The sequence below is a fragment of the Diadema antillarum genome, unplaced genomic scaffold (genome assembly GCF_040938485.1).
Source record: "Diadema antillarum isolate AM-2024a unplaced genomic scaffold, OU_Dant_1.0 seq00000962_RagTag, whole genome shotgun sequence".
Lineage (NCBI taxonomy): Eukaryota > Metazoa > Echinodermata > Echinoidea > Diadematoida > Diadematidae > Diadema > Diadema antillarum.
In genome coordinates, this window is record NW_027271809.1 from 377173 (window position 1) to 384673 (window position 7501).

Sequence of the window (7501 nt, forward strand, 5' to 3'; positions counted from 1 at the left end):
CACACTAAAAAGCATGAATTCAATTGCAAAGATATACTTGTGGTCTCATTAAAATGTAATATCTTTGAAGCCCAAAATAACAATGAAAGCCAAAGATAATGGAGGAAAATGAAGAATTTTCTATCAAACCAAAATTCAAGTGAAATGAGAGAAAAAGCAATACATAATGAACTCGAAAAAGTGTTAAATTTCTGTCTTTCTTTTGTTTTTGTTTTTTGCTGAGTGTATATATTTAAGTACATAATTATTAAGAATCACAAATCATTTCAGAAATATTCTTTATCTAAATGATTTTCGTAGTTATTATTACCTAATAATTTTATCTTCTCTTTTTGTTTTAGTTGCAAATAAACTCGATTGTCCAATTTTACAGCCCAGCTGAACCCCCCCCAAAAAAAAAAGTAAATTAAAGTAGGTTAAGAATATTTCCCCATTTTTACACTTTATTGACAATAGGCTAGTAAGCTCTAAGCATGAAAAAAAAAAACTTCTCGGACTTGAATCATTGCAAAATGTTCAAAAGTGATCAAATAAGAGAGAGTTAGAGATGCACAAGGGTAAAAATGAGAGAAAGAAAAACAAATTTAATGATTAGGATCATTTTGGCATGCTCTGCAGATGTATCAGACAAAACATGTATATACTTCACGATGGATAAAGCACATGTCTAAAAAAGGGAATAAAGAATATATATATATATATATATATATGTATATAATATATAATAAATAATATATATAAGTAACAAAACTGCAACAAAGTTCATGCTGTATTCACCAACGGTTTATTTCTTGTGAAAAGAAATTAACCGTTGGTGAATACAGCATGAACTTTGTTGCAGTTTTGTTACTTATCTTTTTATCTTGCAACACGTGGACTACCTTATCAACATTTATATATACACACATATATATGTATATAAATTTACATCTTTATGTATATTATATATATATGGTTCAAAAATTTTGCGAATATCATCCATGTGACTGTAGGCAGAGAAAAGATTGTTCTCCCAGATGAGACAAATACAAAAAAAAAAATGAGTCGTCAGCCGACATGCAGACAATCCTATTCTTCGACTTTCGGTGGTCACATTTATAAAATAATATTGACATATCATATCAATATAATATCAGCAGCTACTGCGGAAGCACAACAAGAAGCATCAATGACGGCTAGCAGTCAAATGAGGAAAAGTCAAAGTCAGTACCAAATTTATACCTTTCCATTTTCCTGGTATTGTCCGCAGTTTGTCCGCATGCCTAACTTGTGTTGTCCGGAAGGCATCCTGACTGTCCGCGTTCATTCCTGGTGTAATCCTAGATGTTTCCGCGCTGCCCGGGTACGATTAGCATATTCCGAGGTATTTCGCGCTCTTCCGGAGTGATTCCTAAGAATTTCCGCAGTCAGTCCGCGGACAGTCCGCGGACAGTCCTAGGAATTTTCAAGGACAAGCCGATTCACAAAGTTATTCCGCGTCTGTCGCGGACAGGATGCCGAAGTGACAAAATTTGCTTCCGCAACCCTTCCGGGGCTTGTCCGCGCCCAAGTGGACGTCCGCCCTCAGTGTCCTTTCAAGACCTAATTGTCGGTGACTAAGACATATAGGCCTACACACTTTCTGGTTTCGTAGCGTCTGAAGAGCAAACGTCTATGCTGTTTACTGTGCTTCCAATGCTGAGATGACAGCAAACATGTTCACACCACAGTCGTGCAAAATAAGACTAATAGAAAACTCAGGCCAAGATCACCACAGCACAGCATCGATGTCAAGGCTAGTGTATGTCAGCTAGTGCTGTGTTTTTAAGAATGAAAGGCCCAGTTTATGGGAACAGGGACGTCGATTCATTTTGAGGATGGAGGAAGAAACAAATTTTAAATGACGTACTGCTGGTGTCGAATTCCGGATTTAATCAGCTGACTTTTAACCACATTTTTCTGGTACATGCCACTTCCGAGTTTAATCACCAGACACACCCTCCTTCCTTTTCTCGCTTTGTCATTCTCAGAAGTGTTTCAAATCCTCCCTTTGTAACAATCAGATCATTTCCATAAAATATTTACCATTAGGAAGCAGAGAGCAGCGTGTTACTTTCATCGATATTGTGTAAACATGATACGATCAAACATTTTTACAGTCGTCCGTGTAGTTTGCACGTTTTTTTTTTTTACTGTCTCTAAATTTGATTTTTTTTTTCATCTGAAGTGAACAACCAAGTGAAGACACAAATCCACTCAAACGCTTGGATACAATAGTATTATATCCCGATGGTCTTTTTGGGGTCTCCCATCTATAAAGTTACGTAGTCAGGATGGTAAAGTAGGGTAATGAATTGTTAGATAGGCAGCTCTAGTTGAAAGCTGGTAAGTTGTAGTGCTCAAGTAGGGACATGGTTTGTTCGTGACCTAAAGGGGCGATCATACATCGCCGGTTTAGATGGCGGTTCATGGCGGTTCTCAAACCGCCGTGAACCGTGTCCCAACGATGGCGGAAAGCATTTAAACGCGATATGACTACGTTCTCAACACGTTTTGAACACGGCGCTAACGCGGATAGGCGCGGTAGTAACACGGATCTCCCCAAAAGGTGGAGGAGTCCATACCAAGCCCTTGTAGTTGGATGCAATCAGAGCCCTTTCACTCGTCTTCAATGGGTTACAACAAGGAGGTATTGCTTTGTCAGGTACAAAAAGAAAATTTCAAAAGAAATTGCGAAACGTTGCAACACCCTGTGTATTTACAGATTGACATATTAAGTGATGCAATAAGCAATTGTCTTCAGGTTTCAACATGCTTTTTTTCTCTCTCTGTTAACTTTTAAGATATCTGTATTAACTTTTATTAAAAGACATACATGTCAAAGCAGAATCCAACATAGTTTACAAATTTCCTGTTCATTTACAGGTTTATATCTATCAAGTGATGTAGAAGTACTTGCTTGTTTCAACATCTCTTTTTTTTCCCTTTCTTAATTAAGTTTCCACATATCTCCAACAACAGTCAATAAAAAGACATACATATCTAAGAAGAATATAGTATATCTACATAGTTTCCTGTTTATTTACAGGTTCACGTAACATAATAATGGTGGGTTTTTTTTCAAGTTTCAACATCGCTTTTCCCTCTACTCTCTTAAGTTTCAACATGTCTGTATCAACATGTACTCTTACAAAAAGGCGTACATAGTCACGAAAGCAGAACCCAACATATTTACATAAGTCTTTTGTGTATAACTTACAGGTTCACGTAGCTGGCCATAAAGCTATCAATCTTTAACAAAACTTAAGCTTTAACAAAATTACGCACACGCCTTTTAAAGTAAAGCCCCCGTTCCACTATCACGATTTAGACCCCGATCTGTCCCGATCTAGCAGATCGGGAGAGAGCGGCAAAAGCGTACGGGGATCGGAAGCATCGTAGCAGCAGCGTGTGGAAGTCGGGGTTGGAGCGGGCATTTTTTCAGATCGAGAAGAAATTTTGAACCGGTCCAAAATTTATTCCCAATCTCCCCGATCAAAATTGACATATTTTTAATCGTACGGCAAGCGGGGGGAGCGCAATGACAGCGTAAACGCAGCGGAGAGAGCGTAGTGACGGCGTAAACGCAGCGGGATGAGCGTAACAAGGTCTTTCTGAACGTAGTAACATCGGCACAAGGACGGGAAGTAATTTTGGCTGTAATTTTCGAAGAAGAAGAAGAGATGAAGAAAAAGAAGAGAAGAAAGCAGCAAAGCAGCTACCCAAAAGGCGAAGAAAGAGAGACTGCACGTGATGCTGAAAGAGGAGGAAGAGGACATAGCAGAATTTTGAAGAACATGAAATCATCTACAACTGGAGGAAGACGGACTATAAAAGCAAGGACATCAAGAAAAAGCCTTGGAAAAATCAGCACGTCTTTGTTTATAACAATGCATTGCTGCAAAAGAACCGTGAGAAGAGGAGCCTCTTCGAGGTCCACAGTATATTTCTTCGTCGGTTCTGCATGCTAATAAGTTGACTGACTGCAGATCGACAGTCGAATCGGGGTACATCGAGGCACATCGGGCACTTTTCAGCTCTCTGAACGGGGTGAAAGCGTGATAAGATCGTATAGATCGTTCAGAGCGTAGATACAGCGTGCATCGATCGGATAACATCGGCAACATCGCACTGACAGCGTAGCTACATCGTTCTAAAGCGTAGCTGCAGCGGCAGAGACCGTAATACCTCATTCCCGATCATCGTAGTAAGAGCGTAGCAAGCACGTGATAGTCGTAACTGCAGCGTACTTAGAGCGTTCTAACATCGTACTGTGTCCAGATCGGCTCAGGTTTTACCCGATCCTTCCCGACCTGAGAAAATTGTCAAATCGTAGCGAGAACGGCATAGTGGAACGGGGGCTTTACTGATGTAGGCTACTATTCAACAAACCTACCAACTTTTGGATATTAAATTTTCTGTTTTACTCATGTGTTAAAATGAAAAAAGTAATGGAACTTTAGCATTCACTACAATATTTACTCGATCTAGTATTATGGGTTCATCTTTGCTTTTTTTCCCCATTTTTTTATTGCTCCGCCACGAAGTATCGCCGGAGGCATTATTCTCTTTTAAGTTCTACATTTGTGTTTGCATGAAAAGTTATGGCAGTGTTGACACGGTATTATCACGGATCTTGCAGAGCAAACACGGAGGAGCCGTTCTTTACACGGTGGACGGCGTTTTGAACGCGGTCCATTTCAAACCGCCAAGACCGCCACGAAAAATTAAACATGTTTAATTTTTCTGGGTTCTCCGCGGTTCTCGGGGTTTATGGCGGATGAGTGACGGATGACCAAGGTTTGTGTACGGTGTGAACACGGTCTTTGGCGGAGCACGGCGATTTGGCATTCCGCCATGAACCGCAATCTAAACCGGCAATGTGTGATCGCACCTTACATGTGATTATTGTTTTGTTTGGTATGATAAAGTCAGATGTCGGGTGATAGATTGAAATACAAATTTTGTTCTGTTAATTGAATTATGGTTTGTGAAATCTTAGTGTACAGCAGGGTATTAAGAGATGCTGTCTTTTCATGTGTGTATTCTGTGCAGTTAAGCAGATATTGATGAGTTTAATCAGGTTTATCAAGGTAGATTTTAGTATCATTAGGCCTGCGTAGAATTCTCAATTACTTTTGTATACATGATATGAATTTGCATCAATAATATGATTTTCCACATGATAAAAAAAAGAGATTTAGAGGCATAAGTTTGAAGAATACAGCTGCCTAGTTTTGTTGATACTTCAATTCAATTTCAATTCAATTCAATCATAGTTTATTTCCTATCAACGAAAATCAAAACATAGTACAAAGTATACATGTCATGAAATAATATTGTTAATAATGTAATATACGAGATAAATTATATAACAACATATATATATATATATATATGTATATACAATAATAGGAGGAACAATGCATATATACTTCGTGGGCGTGCGGAAAATAAATTCGATTATGGAATATACTGATCCACTAAAAAGCAAAGCTTGTGGGACGTGGATCGCACGATAAATAACGAGTAAATAATATATTATTCGAGTTTTTTTGTCTATAGCTATTGTATTTGATATAGATTATTTAAATCATTTGTAAAAATATACATGTAGTTATTTTGAGATTCGCAGGTCGGGAAAAATAACAAATATAAATGGAGTATCAATGCTAATGCCCGGACACTGTTAACTGAGCCACGTGTACCGGGAAATATGACAAGGACAACACACTCGTACACACATTCAATTACTCACTCGCACATAAGACGCGAGACAGTACCGAGAGGAGAGAAGACGGTAACAATACAAGTCTACGAAGAACAAAAGACAGGAAAGGACGAGGAGAGAAGAAAGAAGAGAGGTCTGCATACAGAACACGCCAAGTGCTGCGACATCAGGACAGGTGAAAGCTCAAGCATGAATTAAAGCAATTTGAATTATCTAGAATTATAATTTGTTTCATTGTGAATAATGATGCTGTTATCGAACGAAATTCAAATAAAAAAAAAAACATCACGGAAAGGGTATGTGTGTGTGTGTGTGTGTGTGTGTGCAAATTTCCAAACTCGACAACTGTACAGCAGAATCGACGGCTTTGAATGTGTATGTGTTTGTGCGTGTGTGTTTTATGTGTGTATATTACAAACTTTTTTGTGCTCACATTTAATGTTATGCTAGAGTATACGTTCTTCTAAATCAGTACTCCAACCAAAAAAAAAAAAATGCACATTACTGTCATTACACGGAAACATTTAATTATAGCGCATTATTTTATTTTCTATCAAAATAAGATCGTCATGAAGAAAAGAAAAAATAACTATGTAGAGAAGCAAATTCAACCCAACACATTTCAAGTCAAATTTTATTTCCAATATTACAATTCTTCATAGAAATTATTATGTATTAATGTAATATAAAATATATAAAGATACATTCAGAATCAGAGAAAAAAGCAAAAAAAAAAAAGAAGAAAATCAGCATTTTGTACAATGGGGAGTAAGGGCGGATTGTGATAAAACACGTCATTGTCATGAACTCAACCAAGTACAGAAGAGAGGGAAAGAGAAAGAAATACAACTTCATGTAGTCATAAATCTTGATAAAAAATGTAGGTGACACACTGATGTCTCGTTATTCATACGCGTAATATCTTATTCTAATCATTTTTCTATAGATTCTTGAATGGTGGAAAGAAATGAGGGAGAAATGCACGCAACAAGCCAAAGGATGAAATAAGCAACAAAAACTACTCTTAGAAATAAAAAAATCACGTCACAAGCAAAAGTCACATCAGTACAAACGTATGTAAGAAGTTAAATTAACAAACGTACTATGTTGATTGTTTAACAACGTCATTCGCTGCAAGGTGCTGTAGTATTTATTGCCTCATTGCTTTAGAATGACTTGGAATTTGAATGCAAATTGACAAGGCTTATCATTTCCAGAGAACGGGGCTGACAACTATGACGAGATAAACGAGATAAACGGTGACGTTAGACGCGATAACCCATGACCTTTACAGTACATTATATTGCAGATATTTTACCAACAACAGAACAACGACACAATCGTCAACCCCCACTAGCAAACTCACCAACAACTTTGCAATGACTGTAAGGTACGAGATTGTAAGGTTGCAAGAGACGATCTCTGCATTATTTAGCAGAATATTTAGTGAGTATTTAGCAAATTGTAGTCTTTGCGATTGACATTGATTAACATTTGAAAAAAACTTAAATTATCCCCAAAATGTGTCGGAAAATGATTTAATGTTTGCCCAGTTGTTCTCAAGGGCAAACTTTACAGAGTAATTTTGTATCATTTTAATCAGTAACATAACAAGCTTGTTAAAAACATGAGAAACTACTGGATGAGAATAGCAACGAGTTGAATGTTTGCTTCCCCTTTAAATTGGAATCACATTTACTTGTTTTCGTGCACCCAATCCCTACCAGGCGTTTCCATTCTTTTCTTTCTCTC